Genomic DNA, 16,935 nt, shown 5'->3' on the forward strand with positions numbered 1-16,935 from the left:
TCAAAAATTGTTCCCGTAAGGAACGAATGTGTAATCTTCTGTGTTTAGTAACAAATGTGTTTAGTAACTAAAACAGACACACACTTATAGGAAATTAAATCCCACCACAAAAACGCACACACATATATTCTTGATTTTTGTGTACCGCTGCACAATACTAAGGGCCATATGTATCATAGTTCCGTTTTGCGATTTCTAAATAGCGATTTTTAAGGAATCGTTATTTAGAAATCGCAAAACGGTATGTATGAAAAAAATCAGATTTTTTTTGCGATTCCTTAATCTTCCTTATTTGCGAATTCGCAAGTTGCAAATTCGCAAATAAGGAATAAGGAATAAGGAATAATTTCCCTTTCATTCCTATGGGCCAGGAGGCCCATAGGAATGATTGTGAAAAGCATTTTATTTTGCGACTCACAATTTGCTAATCGCAAAATGAGATTGATTTCAAGGGTGCAGGGGTGTCTCAAGGACACCCTGATGCACCCCTGAAATCAGCATGTGTGTGCATATGGCGCACATACATGCTCTATGGGCATGTATGTGCGTCACATGCCACATTCAAAAATGCCAATTTGTGCATTTTTACAAGAGATCGCAAATTACCACCAATTGAAAGTTGGTGGTAAATTGTGATTTCTTAAGCTTAATTCGCTATAGAAAAATGCTTCATACATAGCATTTAAGGAATCACAAAATTGCGATTCCTTAAATGCTATAGCAAAATAAGGAATCGCAAATTTATGCGATTCCTTATGATGCGATTTTTTTTTGGGGGGGGGGGGGGGGGGGGGGGGAAACCTTTATTGGTACTTCAACCAGTTACAAATATGGGCCTACAACCACCAGGGCCGGCCGCTAATCAGTTTCATCACAGCAAGTCAATTAGGACACGACTCGGCAGCCCAGGAAGCGAATTTACCACAATTTCAATTAAAACTGGCTATTAAGCATACCATGCGAATGACAGGATTCTAAAGGCTCAATTTTTCAATATAAAAATAGAAGTATCAGGTGCCATACAATATCACAGAGTCTCATAAGGGGCAGGCAAAATAGTAGGATTTCCACAGTAGATCGATCTCATTTAAGACAGTGGCGCTAAGGCATACAATTCAGGATAAACAAGCATACAATCACAGTTCGCACCAGTTAAGCGCCCGCCCAATGATACTGAAATACCGTGAAAAGTATAGGCACAGATAAGAAAAATCGATAATTGACAGAAGAGTGGACCCACTACACTGACCCGAAAAAGGAAGAAGCAAAAGAAAAGGCAAAAGGAAGGATACGAAAGAGAAAAAAGGCCATAGAAACAATAAAGGCAAAACAAAAAATTCCCCTTCCCCAACGCCCCACCCTGCACCCCTGCAGATGACTACGGCCTACCCCCCTAGCAGCGTGCCTGTCGCCCCAAATAACTGAAACCCGAAATATAGGAAGAACAAAGAGAAATAAAGAAGAACTAAATCCCTACACTAAAAGTAAAAATGGAGGAGGGCTTTATCGTACGCATTTCCGGTCTCTCCCCACCGCCTTAACAAAGAATCCCCCACAAAGCTGACACAATCGAGCAGAATACAATAGAAAATTACACCGGAGGAAACTATAAACCCCGCCTGATCGCCGTTAACCTAGTAAAGCAATCCCGTTACCGATGGTGATTTTTTAATACATATCAAAAAATGCAAAACAGCCTTTTGCGATTCGCAAAGGCCGGAATTCGCCGAATTCCGGCCTTTGCGAATCGAAAAAGGCTTGATACATATGGCCCTAAGAGACGCCTTTAAGCACTTGGAAGAATGGGGCAAGGAGCTATTAGAAATGTAACAATCATTGTAGTTTGCCAATGCAATGTACTAGTCAATACCTGTAGCAGCCCCCTTGCCAATGGCAATAGCAAGGGTGAAAACCTTGCTTGATTAATGTAGCCATGGAAAACAAAAACTAACCAACTTTACAAATGGTAGCGGTAATATGGACTTCACTGCACATCCAATGCGAAGTATGGCATTAATTACAGAAAGGAAAAGCTTACAGAGACCGCACTTCCGCTACCAAAAAAGTGCTAATAGAGTGTGCCACAAGGCCAGACGTAGCACAGGGGGCTCAGAGCACACCTAAAGTACACCCAAACAGGTATGGATTCGGTACAACCTGAGTGTACTGTTGTGTGATAGTGTGCAGTAGGCCCCTTGTGGTCCTGGGCGGGCTCCTTACAGAGTAACACAATCAGGTGGGAGGTCTCTGGGTGTGGTCAATAAAGTCTATGCCACAGTCCGTTCCGTTAACGGTTGCATGCGGAAGAATAAAGACGTGTGCTACAGAGCTCTGTGTGTGGCCTGGTCATTTGCATGCCCCCGGGCTGGGGAGGACGCAATACTTAATATAATTTTGATATACTATATTCTAAGATAATGCTCATTCTAGATAACTAATGAACAGTGCCAGCAGTAAGTACTCCAATGGGTAACAAAGAAAACACATAGTTGGACTGGCCACACAATTGTAATCAGTAAAACTATGAAATTAAGATCTTCATGTAGAATCACAAAACAGTCTTCTTGTATGAATGCAATCTCGAGCCCCCACTCAAGCATCTGCGAGGCACAACACTGGAGAGCTTTACAGATGTCACTACTAGGAAAAGCCAAACCATCATTAAAACGATGGCTCGGCCCGCTTTCTCTATGTCTTCATAAACCCTGTACCCAGTCCAGCCTTCATACTTTCAAGCTGCGGACATTGTAATCCAAACGTTCCTATGGGATGGGGGTTCTTCTAGAATATCCCCAGTGAAACTGACACAGGGATGGGTCGGCAGTGGAATGGCGCTTCCAGCCATCCAGAAACACTACTGGGTGGCCCAACTTACTGCCATCAATCATTGGGTACATCTTCCTTAGGATAAGCCCGCTTATAGAATGGACAGGCGAAATATGCAAGCTGGGTGCTACCTCAGAGCGAGCTACAGGGGAGGCACCCCAATTTACTCCCAACTTCGACTTCAGTTACACTTCAAGGATGGCACACAGCACTAATGGCACTTGGTTGGTGGGGTAAGATCACCTGTGCTACCCCGCTGTGGGACACGGCAAAATTGGGCACATTAGCCGAACAGCAAGCTTAGAAAAATTGGACCTAATAGACCTGTCAAGACTGGGGGACTTGTTGGCACATGGGGAGATGATTTCCACCAAGCACTGCAGCTTGCCGCTTTGCAGATTTCTTTCAAAAGTACCCTGCAAAGAGAGCAGTTGTAGCCGCCATGTCCCTGGAAAAGTGTGCCTTGGTTAGCAGAAAGCAGTTCGTCCAGCTACGCCTGAGCTGTTAGATGAAGTGATGCAGAGGAATGCCTACCTTGATAAGCTTTGCTTTGACATGGCCATTCCTGTGTTAGTCTGATGAAAGTCACCAAAAATGTGATCAGACTAACAAATCTTTTTTTTAAATTCAAATCGTCTTTATTTATTTATTTATTAAGAACACATAAGGAAGGACAGTACAAAAACCAAGGTTATAAAGCTGACAATCAAGGTATAACCCCATCATGGAGAGGAAAACAGAGTATGATGGTTCCAAAGTACAACGGTAGCATAAAGAAGAAAGTGAGATCATGTTACACTGAGGTGAATCAACGACACCAGCTCAGCAACAAATTATAAGCATTTATAAAACACAAGAGGGGAGAAAGAATAAAGACAGTAAGGAAATAAAGGTGACCAGCTAGTCTAGCCCCTTGGCATTTAGTGGCATTTATTGGTCCAGTGCCAGCAGAGCAAAGTAATTCAAGGTGGATTGACATTGACCGAGCCTGAGGCAGTAGGAATACATTACAAGTCAAAGGATTTATGGAGGGTCATAGCAAAGCTCTCGCGAGTAAAGAGAAACCCAAAGTTTCTTGTGGGATTTGCGCCATGGTGAAGTGTGCAGAGCCTCGTTGTCCGCTCCTCTCAAAGAAAACAGCCACTCTTTCCACATCCTAAAGGAGACCTCATTGTAGTTCTTCCATTTGCTTAGTACAACTTTGCACCCTAGTGTGAGCATGAGGTCCAGTAATTGCCGGTCTTCTACATTTTCCAAATTCGGGTCTAAATCTCCTAGTAAGACATAGGCAAACTCTTTGGTGGACGATAGTGAAAGATCAGTTGGATGTAATTGTACATTTTGTCCCAGTAAGATTGTAGTTGTGGGCAGTTAAAAAGCATGTGCGCCAAGTCACCAACCTGAAGTTTGCAGTTCCAGCAATTGGGGCTATCAAGAAGTTTAAGTTTGAATAATCTCTTGGGAGTCCAATATGTTCTGTTGATAATCATTAGTTTCGTTTGGGAGAATATTGGCGAGATTTTACTAAGGAAAGGAGTGAGGTTTATCCTATCCCAATCAAACAGTATATTAGAGGAGTTTCCTTCTTTTTCCCAAGATGTTTCTTCACATTTCCTATGTGCTTTTTACGGGTTAGGGGCGAGGGCCTTGTATATCATGGAGACTGTATGGCCTTTCAGTACCAATTGGGATAGCCTACCGGTTAGTGACGGGTCGGAAGGAGAGATGGAACGGGTTGAAATTAGCGATTTAGGATGGAGGAATCTATAAAAGTCCATGGGTGTAAGTCCGAACCGGGACTGTAGGCAGGAGAAGGGCAAGGGCGATGAGCCCATGTATAGGTCCTTGACTGAGTTGGTCCCACACTTCGACCATTGTTCCCAATAGAGGGACTTGCCATTTATTTTGCGGGCCAAGTTGTGCCATAAGGAAGCCAGATTAGATTTATGTAATTTGACCTTACTTTTGTAGGACCTTTCTAGGTGCAGCAGGGCCCTCTTAGTGTTGAGCAAAATGTACCTAGAGTAGGGAAAAGCGGAAGTGTTGGCTGTCAATATAGTAGAGAAAGGCATATTATTAATGATCGCTCGTTCTATATGTATCCATACAGGAGTGTATTCCGAGTGAGGGCGGAGCCAGTTAGCGCCCTGTTTGCATAGGTAGGCAATCTGGTAATTCCTGAAGTTTGGCAGTCCTATACCCCCTTTCCCTTTAGGTAACTGAAGTTTGCGTAAGGAGATTCTCGGTTTCTTCCACTGCCATAGAAAGGTGTTGAAGAGTTTATATACTTTTTTCAGGAAGTCGTTGGATAACGTCATAGGCAGTTTGCAGGTAAGATAGTTAATCAAGTGGGTGATCATGATTTTCAACGTTTCCACTCTGCCCCACCATGAGAGGAATTTTGGGGACCAACTGTCCAGCAGGGAGGAGATTTTTTTGTAAAGGGTAAGCTCGTTTGTATTAAGGGTACTGACTAGATCCTTCTCAAACTCTGGACCAAGGTACTTGAAGCATTTAGTCTGCCAAAGTAGACCTGAACTACCCAGAATGCTCCAATGGGGCTTAGGAGCTTCACTTCTGTTTTGTCCTTATTTAATTGTAACCAGACTGAGCAGCGAAGTCCGCTATGGAGGAAATAAGGGCTGGAATTGCTCCTCTCCGCATCTTCAGATGCTATTAAGACATCGTCTGCGTAGGCCGTTATCTTGACTACATACCCTCCAAAGTCAAACACTTTGATCTGATCATTATTTCTTAAATGATATAGGAAGGGTTCGATAGCTAGCAAGAAGAGAGAGGGGGAGAGGGGGCATCCCTGTCTCGTGCCTTGTTCCAGACTAAATGAGGAAGAAAGACATCCACCCGCTCTCACCCTGGCAGACGGATTGGAGTATTAGGCCATCACCATTCGGATAAAGTCGTTACCTAATTTGAATTTGTTTAAAGCAGCTTCCAAGTACGTCCAGTCGACCTTGTCAAAGGCCTTTTCGGCGTCCAAGGTGACTGCAACGGTTGGGTAGTCAGACAGGTTTGCCTTTTCTAATATATGAGCAAGGATGCGAGTGTTGTCACTAGATAATCTATTCTTTAGGAAGCCCACCTGCGAAGGATGGATGAGTTTGGGCAGGAATTTCTGAATCCTCTTGGCGAGTATCATGGCATAAATTTTACAGTTGAGATTAATTAGCGAGATTGGTCTGTCATTGTTTGGGAATGACGGGTCTTTCCCTTCTTTAGGTATGACTGCTATGATGGCCTCAGCTGGAGGGCCGTTAACTTGGCCGCTAGTAAAGAATTCCTTATAAAGGTCCTGAAGGGGTTCAGATAGTAATGGGGAGAAGCTTTTGCAAAATAAGGCGCTGAACCCGTCTGGCCCTGGGGTTTTGCCGGTTTTAAGGGTTTTAATACCGGTTACAATTTCCTGAGAGGAGATGAGGAGGTTAAGTTCTGATTCGTCGTGTTCTGAAAGGGAAGGAAGTGTGCAGGTATCTAGATAATCCCCTATCTTTGAAGAATCGAGATCCGGGTTTTTACTATACAGATTCTTGTAAAAGTTTTTGAAAATGGCAGTTTTTTTGGAGGGATCATAATGGGAAGACCCAGCTTGATCCGTTAGACTCTTAATTGCCGTTTTCCTGAAAGTTTAAATTTTAGGTAAGATGCCAGACTCTTCCCCGCTTTGTTGGACTCGCAGAGTCAAAAGCTCTTTTGAGTCTTTAACCAGACCTCCGCCCTTTCACTGACAATCTTGTTATATTCATATTTTTTAGACAACAAGTCATTCATGACTAGGGGATCTCTGGAGAGGACATGTCTTTTTTCAATCGTTAGTATTTTCTGCTCTAGGTGTTGCAGGTTATTAGCATCTTTGTTCATGGCTGAACGTATTTTGATTAGGACGCCCCTAGTGGTGCACTTAAGGGCCTCCCATCTTGTGAGATCAGGAGTATCCCCGTTTTTATTGAGCTCGAGATACTCACGAATCGTTTTTTCAATGGTTTGCCTGTGAGCTTCTGATTTAAGGATCGCGTTGTTGAGTCTCCATAAGTTAGTTCTCTTGACCACGTTCTGTAGTGCAAGGGACATTGTGATGCATGAATGGTCAGAGATAACCTTAGGTTCTATGGAAGCAGCTTCAATATCGGAAGAAGTGTGATCAGAGGTGAGGATAATCTTTATTCTTTTTTAATTACAACCTCATACATCGCGGCAGAGGAGTGTTCTTTCAGCCAAATAAGTGGGCAAAAGGGTGGATGGTCTGTTCGTATGCAATTCACAATTATCTTCTGGCCACTACAGTTTCCAGCATGAGGCAATGGGTTTGGCACTTTATTCACTGGCTGCCTTGCACTGTGAGTAATGGTATTTTTATTCATTCTATGTGCACAGCTACCTGGAAAGGACTGCACTTGGATACCAGGGCTGGGGTACTGGGCCACTCCTTTATTTAAATATGTTTGCCATGTTTGCATATTTCATAAGTTTGCATACAAAAAAATCAGTACAAGTTGTTTTTTCCAAGGCCAGACCTATTGGCTTTGCTAAGGCTTGTTAAATGTTGCTGTTGACCTAATGTAAAACTGCTTTCCTATTATCTTTTGTCTTTGTGGTGCAGTCAGAGAGGGAGAGCACATCATCTGTTAAGGAGTTGAGTTGTGCAGAGTGGCCTCCACTGCATTCCTGACAGCTCGGTACCTGGCACCTTTAAATGTGTCTACATTGCAGAAGCATTGTGTCCGGCCTCCAAACAGTAGTACTGCCTGCATAGAGGGTCTGTCAATAATTGTGATCAACTCTGTGCTGTTCTTCTTTTTTTTAGGCATGGTTGTTTGAGAACATCGGCCATTGAGTTATTGGGTGCTGATTATGCCAAGAGGCTTTCCTCTACATTCACTCCTGATCTGGCCTGCAATGTGCACCTAAACCAATGGCGGAGGCACGTCCTACCGACTCGCCATAGGATGATCTGATAACCTGGGACAGAAATGGAGTGGCTGCATAATTATTGCTGGACCTGTCCACTACCTTTGACACAATCAATCACCAAATTCTGTAACTGATGCTACAGGAACTTGGTATCCATACGAAAGCTCTGAATCAGTGGTTCTTAACTGTGGTCCGAGGAATCTTGGGGGTCAGCAAGGTCTACTCACGGGTCTACGCAACTGTTTTACAATATTAAATAAAATGTATATTGATAAATTAAAATGAATAACGTATACATTAATAAAGCAAATTTGAAAATTTCAAAACATTTTCTATATTTGATTGTGAATTACACAGAATATAATATTTGAGCATTTGTTTGGTGTGTACTTGTTTTTGTAAACATTGTTTTGAAGCTCGAATCATAGAAATTGCTTAGGCCAGGGGTCCACAGCTTCCAATAATGACTCAGTGGGGATTCCCGGATTCCAGCAATGGTTTAGTGGGTCCTCACATTAGTCAAGAGGTTACCAACAACTGCTCTAGAAGACTGCACCTCCTTCTACATGGCAAATAGATGCAGCATCATATAACTTTCTCTTTTCTTGCTGTTCTTGCATCAGTACTGATTCTGGTGTTCCCAATATCTCATTACCCTCTTCTCCCCTTATCAATGTCTAACTGACATTAAGCCCTACACCATAAGCCTCCACATCTACGGAGAAAAAAAGTTACTTACCTGTGCACTGCTGTTCTCTAGTATTGATATCTTTCAAAGATTTAAATGCTTGAATCTTCCCTGTTATCATGGTGGGAGTACCATGCCATTTAAAACAAGCGTTACTAGGTAAGTACATAAACAGTCACAGGAAAAGCAATTGGCATTGTTAACCAATTCACATTGTTTTAAGGGACCCAAACTTCAGCCAATCAGAGAAAACACCCTTAACCACTATTCCCCTGCAAAGCCACCATACCTCAGATTTGGAGCTCAAGTATAAAAGGGAATAAGATATATAAATGAGGTATAGGAGTGGTGAGCCCAAAACGTGGAGATGGCCGGGTCGCATGTGAATCTATAAAAGATAATACTGGAGAACCGCAGTGTACAGGTAAGTAACTTCTTTTTACTTCAGTATTGAATCTTTCATAGACTCACATGCTTGAATCAGAGTAGCAAGCAGTAAGGAAAGAATAAATGGTGGTGTGTAGGCAAAACAACTCTCCAAAGGGGTACAAAGGAAGTAAACATAAACAATTGGTAAAAATAGAAATATTAGAACAATGGTGGTACAACCAATAACAATACATCATCACCCAATATGTTGCATGAAAGAATTTTAAAACAATTTCTACTTTATTGTAAAAGGCGATGTGAAACTGCCTGTCCAACAGTGGCACCCGCTTTCCAAGCTGAATCCAAACAAAAGTGCTTGGTGAACGTACGTTCATTCGACCATGTTGCTGCTCTGCAAATGTCTGAAAATGATACTTCAGAAAACAAGGCTGTGGATGTAGCCAACTTTCTGGTTAAATGCTTTTTGACAGTGGCCTTCCTGTTTTGCTGTGGCAAAATGCAATTGCTACGGACACTCAACGGGCTATGCTGCTTCTTGAAAGTGCGTAACCCTTCCTGGGCGGAGCAAAAGAGATGAGAAGCTGATCCGATTTTCTAAAATCTTGCCTTCTGTGAATATAGAATTTCAAGCAATGTTTGACATCTAGAGAATGGAGAGCACTTATCGCAGCGGAGGAAGACTTTTTAAAATATGTGGACAGAACTGTAGATTCATTCAAGTGAAAAGAAGTTGGACCCTTCAGGATGCACTTTGGGTTGGTTCTGAACAACACCTTATCCTCTTTGAATTGTAAGAAAGGCTCAGTGTCTGTAAAAGCTTGAATATCACTGACCCTTCTTGCTGACGAGAGGGCCAAAAGAAGGGCTGTTTTCCATGAGACGTATTTCATGATTTATAGATTGGCTCAATTGGAGCTTTCATGAGAGGGGAGCGAACCGTTTTAAGCTGTGAGGATATTGCAGGAGGTTTTATTGGTGGAAAAGCACAGAATAAGCCTTTTATGAATTCTTTAACAAGTCTAGTAGACCACAGAGAGATTTCCTTTGTTTTTTCTACAGTATAATCCAACTGTTACTGCAAATGTCTCATGTGCATACTATTTAAAATTAATGAAATGCACTAAGATAGCATCCCCAACATTGACTTGAACATTCTGACTGAAGTGGACTTTTTTTTGCAAGGGAAGTAGCAGTCTCCAATATGTTTTTTTTAACTCTCTCTGCAGTCGGGTAAGGTTTAGCGTACATGGAGTCCAGAATGGACCCTAGAAACACCAATGATCGGGATGGTATCAGGGATGATTTTTCTGCATTCAACTTCGGCCCTAGAGACTAGAACAGCTACCGACAAACCTTTTCTTGATGAGGAAGAAGTTTGGATAGGAACCCTTGCTGCGCTGCTCCCAAGGAACTTATTCTATCGCTCCCTTTGAGAGAAAAATACATATCTCTTGCTTTAAGATAGTGAGATGTTGTCTTGGCAGGGTTTTTGGCTCTATTTAGCAGTGATATAGACTTTAATCTTGCTCACATCTAGGATAGGTATTCTTAGCTTGTGTTGGCCCCTTTAAGCCCTTTCTTCCAGACCTAGAAGAGGCCATCTATTGCCTATTGGCTTTGGCCTGTTACTTTTGCTTATAGTAGAGATTGGATCCTGTGGTCCTGATGGTTTATGTAGGTATTCTGACAGAGCTAAGGGGTATTTCATCCCTTTCAGGCCTACAGGCCTAGAACTAGAGGGACTCCATCTTGATGGAGCTGAGAGGCTTTCAGGGTAAAGGTAAAGTTTATAGTTAAAGCTGTTTTTCACTTGGAGAGAACCGGTCTGGGCCAGCCCTTATCGGTAGGCTGTATTATTCTCTGTGTGGAAGACACAACAAAAGGCCGGCCGGCTGGGTGTGTGTCCTTGGCGCGGAGTGGTGCAGGGATCTGATGGGCGGCAGGCTGATGGCTGGAACTTTCCATGAGGAAACAGCATTCTATATCAGTGAAGTGCAGAGGCGGAGTCAGTGAGTCGAGTTGAGTTGGCGGAGCCAGAGAGTCGAGTGGATTTGGAGGAGCGGAGAGGAGTCAAGCTGGAGTGGTAGAAGAGTGAGGAGCTGTTGGAGTAGGAGAGAGAGAGAGGGTTCAAGCTAGAGAGAGCTGAGTTGAATTGAAGGAGCAGAGAGTGTTGGTAGAGTTGGAGGAGTGGAATTGCAAGAGGAGAAGAGACAGGACATGCTTGGAACAGAGAGAAGACAAACAGACAGTCAGTGAGCTGGAACTGAAGGAAGCAGTCAGAAGCAGTTACTTATCAGGAGGAAGTGTGAATAGCTGGAGTCTGAAGTAATGCCTTTTAGAAGAGACGGAGGAGAGATCGTGGATTAACCTGTGGGAGCAGCTGGAGTTAATTGGACATTGGCGCAGAGACATTTAAAATAGAGTGAACAAGCTAGTGGAATGAAGAGCATCAGAGCGGCAGAAACCATTAGATTGAAGCTGGAAGGTGGAGACAGTTCGTGGGGGAGAGGAGTCCAGTGCAGAGTGATCAGCGCAGAGGTGTATCCAAGAGTGCAGGAGAGAGAGTCTGAGATGAGCCAAGGCACAGACGAGAGAGGAACCCAGATGACAGCTAGAACAAGACTTCACACTAATCAGGTGATATCGGTCCTGTCATATTAGTTTACACTTGCATCTTAATCTTGTCTTTATTCCCTAAGCTATTGTATTGCTAATCCTTTTCCTTGCAGCGGTGTGTTCTATCTATAGTCTTTGTCAGTTACATGTGGATGTGTCCATTATAATACAAATCTGTGTAGGTGTTTATATTGTTAATAAAACCCCCAGTTTTTAGTGAACTGAAATGTGCCTTGTATTCTTGTTCAATCCGGGTAAATGTATCTCCTAGTTGGTTGTTGTTTATATGAACGGATGATTAATCCCGATCAGGTAAGTGGTGATCAAATAAATAGGGAGCGAGTGGACCTTTGATGCCAAGAATAAGAGGTACATTATATTAATTGGCTAACTCCTAATATTGTAGTAGCAAGCCCTTAGTGAATAGGGAGAGAGAGACTTCCCAATATATAACTGAAGGTGTTCATAGGAATGTGGTCGTCGTTGATATACGGCGTTAGTGAGAGCGTTGGGGTGGATTACCAACGTGTATACCCACAGGATTGTGGCTTGTGTAAGTGAGAGCGTTGGGGGGGATTACCAACGTGGAGGTTTGCCGGATTGTAAACCGTTTGGAAAAGAGAGCATTGGGTTCTGCAGGCCCATGTGTAGACACACCGGATTGCGTGTCATATCTGCCCTGGGGTAGATTAGTCTGGGTCTGAGTGGCCGCGAGACTATAAGGTATGAGTGTGGTGTAGGGCATGGATATCCTTAGTAATCAGTGAGTATTCTTAGTATCCCTATAGATTTAGTGGTGTTTCTAATAATATGAGCTGTTATGATTGGAGTTCCCCATCCTCAGGTAGGTACCCAGGTGCCTGGATAGATGGTCCTGAGGAGGGATGTGGTTACGTTCTGGCTGGGTTGGAGGGGCCCCTAGGGGCTGATCCCATCTAATCAGAAAATCCAGCCATAACAGATGTTTAATGCATTCTCTTGGTAGAGGGATGATTGGGAGGTTTTTGAACAAATTCCAGGATGCAGCCATGATGTATGATGTCCAACACCCATTTATCTGAAGAGATGCTCTCCCATTGATCATAAAAGACGGAGAGATAGTGCCTCTATGGTTGGTCCGGGCGTTGCGAGGGCCTGAAATTGTCTGTCTTCAAGCCGCATCTTGGGCTTTTCCACCAGCCAAAGTTCATCTTCGCGTTGGCTGTCTTCAGTATGTGGGGGTGGTGGAGGCCCTGTACCATTGTTGCATAGGGTATTCAGATCGATACCCCAGCTGTGAATGTGGCTGATATCTGTAGGACTGACAGGAAGGCCATCCTACAAATTGTCCTCTTCTTCCTAAAAAGGATTGAGAGCACCTTTGCTACAACATTCCCACGGTACACACCATATCTGTATCAGTTTTAATGGCCTGTAGAGAATCGTCTACATGTTTCCCAAACAAATTCTCCCCTTCAAAGGGTAAATCCAGAATTTTCGCCTGTACCTCAGGGCGGAGAGAGGTCGCTTTCAACCAGCTCTGTCGGTGCAATTTCTGCAGCACCTGCTATTTACCTAAAAGCGGTTGAGGAGCTGTCCATGGCAGTGTCTATATATTCAGAGGATGCTCTAGCACCTTCTTGCGAGGTCTCATTTGCATAATTTTTCTTGTCAAATGGTAGGAACGCCAAAGAAAGCCAATAGATGGGACCACATTTGACTGTCATTGTGACCCAGAATGGCCAGCACATTCAACTCCCTGATGGACGTAGCTGCCATTGCTGCCAATTTCTTGCCGATGTTATCTAGACCGTCAGACCTCCTTATCTGGTAGTGCTGAACAGGGAACTGACGGATTTCTGGAGCAATGCTGGGCAGCCTGCATGACTACCGGATCTGGGCGAGGATCATACAGGCTGGCAAAGTATGCAGAGTTTTCTATTTTTTCTCCAGCCATAGAACAAACTGCAATGATCGATGCTGGGTTCATCATCAATTTAAGGCCTTCTTCCCAAATATAGTTGACAATGGGGATAGAACAGATTTTCATGCAGAGTCCTTAAAATCATACAGAAAGCATTCTGTTGGATTCACTGAGAGAGGCCGATCAAACCTCTTGGAAGCACATTCCAATAATTTGTGGGACCCTCTTATGTCCTCAGTAGGAGAACTTTCTAGTAAGGCGATGGTGCTAAAGGGGCAACAGTCATCCCAATCCTGACCTAATGTAGCTGGGTCCTGAAGTAGCTCTCCCTCTTCTGGGTGGTCAGCTATACAATCGATATAATTATCCCTGATGTGATAGGAGGTAGTACTGCCAGGTTCTCTTGTGTGCGAGCAGGCACTGGGCTCTTAGGTAAGGGTGTCATGGCGGGTGCCTCTAAATAACTCAGAGTGGATGGTATTGGAAATCGCTTGTAGTAGTTATTACGATATGCCTTAAGTCGGTGACCAAACAGACAGGCGCTGAGCCCTGTTGTTCCTCATAAGGTTCCTCATAAGGGTAGTACTCTTGCAAAGAATCATAACAATGAGCTAAAGTCTGCTGGTGATTAGCGAAAGAATACTCCCCTTCCAAGTAGGTGGAAGTGTCTCTGTTAGTGTCTACTTCCTCATCTGTCGCCTGGCACTTTACCCTTAGTTGTGACGGGCTGTATGTTGGATAAAAAAGTCCTACAACTCCTGATTCCTGTGTCAAGAGATGAGCTGGAGGCAACAGTGAGACTTTACTTGGTGATATCTGATCTGGCTGTAATCATATAAAAGCTCCTTCAGCCTTTTCTGCTTCGTCAATGGACGAAGATGTCTTCTTCCATATCATTATGGCCACAATGATGGTGCCGACGCCGGCTACTGCCGACCGGATAGCCGATGACGGCGAGCGAGGTGGTCGTCATTATCGATATCATCGACTAAGCTGTCGACGTTGTTAGAGTCACCGTCTACGCTGTAGTGACTGGAAGTGAAAGGAAATATACTGTAGACAAAGTTCTTGGTGACGCCGTTGTCATGGATGAGGGGTCTGTTGAAGAACTAATTTTCGCTACGATGACTCATAGTGAAGTAGTGTGGCTCACAGGTTAGAGGCGGCAGACCCGAGAGCAGAGGACGGCCCGGTACCAGGGTTCGATTCCCGGCGCGGCAGGTTTCTGGACGAGGGTCAGCGGACTCGATAATTCTCTCGCCTCGGTGCCCACTCTGATCAGCGATCACACTCGGCAACTCTGGGCATTAGTTTGCCTCATCTTCACTAACGGCCCCACCAGACCGCCGGGGATGCCTGGTCTCACCCTGGAGATACCCATTAAGGGACCATCTCTCAGGGAAGCCAGGAAGGGTTTCGCAGTGGTCGAAGCGCCTTGGGACCCCACGGGTAAGTAGTGCGCTATATAAATGCCTATACATACATTTACATACATACACATTTGAGGAGTAAGAGGCACAGAAAAAGGGTCAGAAGATTTATTTTGAGTAGAATCTGAAGAGGAGTCCTTTGCAACTGATCTTTCAGACCCAGAGGTTTTTCCAGTAGTTTTAAGTCTTTTTGGGTCTTTTTCACATGAGTAGAGCCCTCATTTTTGTGTTTATGCTCCGAAGGAGAGCGACTTGGGCCCTCATTCTTAATAAAACCAGAATATGACTAGGGCTTCTTCTTTTGGAGCCATAGAAATAATCTGGCTTCCCTGTTTTTTAATGTCTTGGCAGAAATGTTTCTGCAATGTTTACAGTCCTTAGGTTTAGGATGCGGATGTAAAGAGTATAGAAAGTCCTACAGGGGATCTTCTGAGAAAAGTCTCGACTTTACACACAACTTGCAGGGCCTGAAAAGTCTCTTCTTAGATCCCTATGACATGATGTAAATTACTGAAGAAAACAGTACCTCAGAGCTGCAGCACTCTAATGTTTCCTTTCTTGAGCGCAGACAAAGGTCAAAAGTTGACAAATCTTCAATTGAGCAGAGCTCTGAGAGATTCCCTCACACATGACCTGCAATTAGAAATCTGAGGTATGGTGGCTCTGCACAGGCAGAGTGGTTCATGGTCTCATCTCAGATTGGCTGAAGTATGGGTCTATTAAATCAATGCAATGCTTCCCTCACTCCCAAAAAGGTGTTTTGGGAGGGAGGGAGGGATTGCATTGTCCATGCCAAGTTGGGGCCGGCATGGCGTGGGGGGTGAGGGGGATAGGTTGTTGTTCTTTTTGACTATGCAGTGACCACACAGTGTCTATTTGTCGGTCAAGACTTGTGTGAGCGCCAGTATGAGACTTTGTGGAGCAAGATATATGTAGACATCACAGTTATGACAGGGGTGCATTGCCACGATGGAGTATAGTGGCAGCAGAATTTGTTTGCTTACCTCAAATTTTATGGGGCTAAATAATTTTAGAACGTTGCAAAAGGTAGCTGCATACTTAGCGAGGCACGTGATTGACATCGCACTATTACAAGTGTCCCATCTCCCGGTAGGCAGTGGTATGATTACACTCAGGCACCTGCACGATCACTTTCATGCAGCAGGGTTCACAACCCATGCCAGAGGGGTACTTACATGGGTCAACCCGAAATCAGGGATTGTGCTGGTGGCTCTTGAAGTTGACCCCGGCCGCAGGTATGTGATCTTGAGATGCACTGGGAAGGGCGTTGATTGGTATATAATCAACATGTACGGACCTAACTATGACTGCCCACAGTTTTATCAGGAGTTGCTAGCTAGAACAAATGAGTGTAAAGGTTGATTTGCCAATACTGTGTGGGGGGTCTGTGTGTGTGATTGAAACTGTGTTGTGGAGCCCTCATTGGATCAGCAAGAGTTATATTTGATATAGCTGTTCAATTGGTTCTACTAGATGTTTGGAGGGAGCGCTATCTGAGAGTGGGGGGGATTTACCCATTATTTGGCCCCGCATAACTTACACTCAAGAATAGATTATTGGGTAATTTTGAGATCTTTGTTTCAGCAGATACTCCCGCAATATTTCTCTGATCATTCCCCAATAATGCTAGATATTGAAAGCTTGAGAAAGAAGCCCACTCTTGGTGGATTTGGGCCTTTTTGGCAGGTTCACCCATGAACTTTTTGCCTTTAGCCTTTGGCATAGTGTTAGTGATTTTAGGCCTCTGCGCACCTTAGCACTGTGGCCCAGTATAAAGTGCGTGCGCACTCTGAGTAAGTGTGGTGAGATGGGCCTGCCCTCCCATAGGAATGCATGGGGGATATGTGTGTCCATGGTAATTCCTGATTTAAGGGGAGTGCAAGGTCAAGTTTAGTATGTGCAAACTTGTGAGAATAAACGCTGCACAATAGTGTGCGCAGATTTATTGTGGTTAGTTTAGAAATGCCACTTTTAGAAGTTGGCATTTCTGTGTGCTGTGTGATGTGAATTGCCTGTCTGGCTTGTGAGTGACAGGTGCTGGATGGTGTGGCTGGCTCCAGGCACCAGGATGGGTCTACCCTGTGGTGAATAGGAAGATCTGCATGTAGATGGGAGGGAGGAGTTGCACCTGGGAC

At 44.1% G+C, this 16,935-nt stretch overlaps 1 protein-coding gene across 3 annotated transcripts in view; it reads right to left on the reverse strand.

Moving 5' to 3' along the window:
* IQANK1 (IQ motif and ankyrin repeat containing 1) overlaps window positions 1-16,935 on the reverse strand; it is a 572,485-nt gene that overhangs the window by 148,136 nt on the left and 407,414 nt on the right. The gene's annotated exons all lie outside the window — the stretch shown is intronic.

This window comes from Lissotriton vulgaris, chromosome 4_1 (genome assembly GCF_964263255.1).
Source record: "Lissotriton vulgaris chromosome 4_1, aLisVul1.2, whole genome shotgun sequence".
Lineage (NCBI taxonomy): Eukaryota > Metazoa > Chordata > Amphibia > Caudata > Salamandridae > Lissotriton > Lissotriton vulgaris.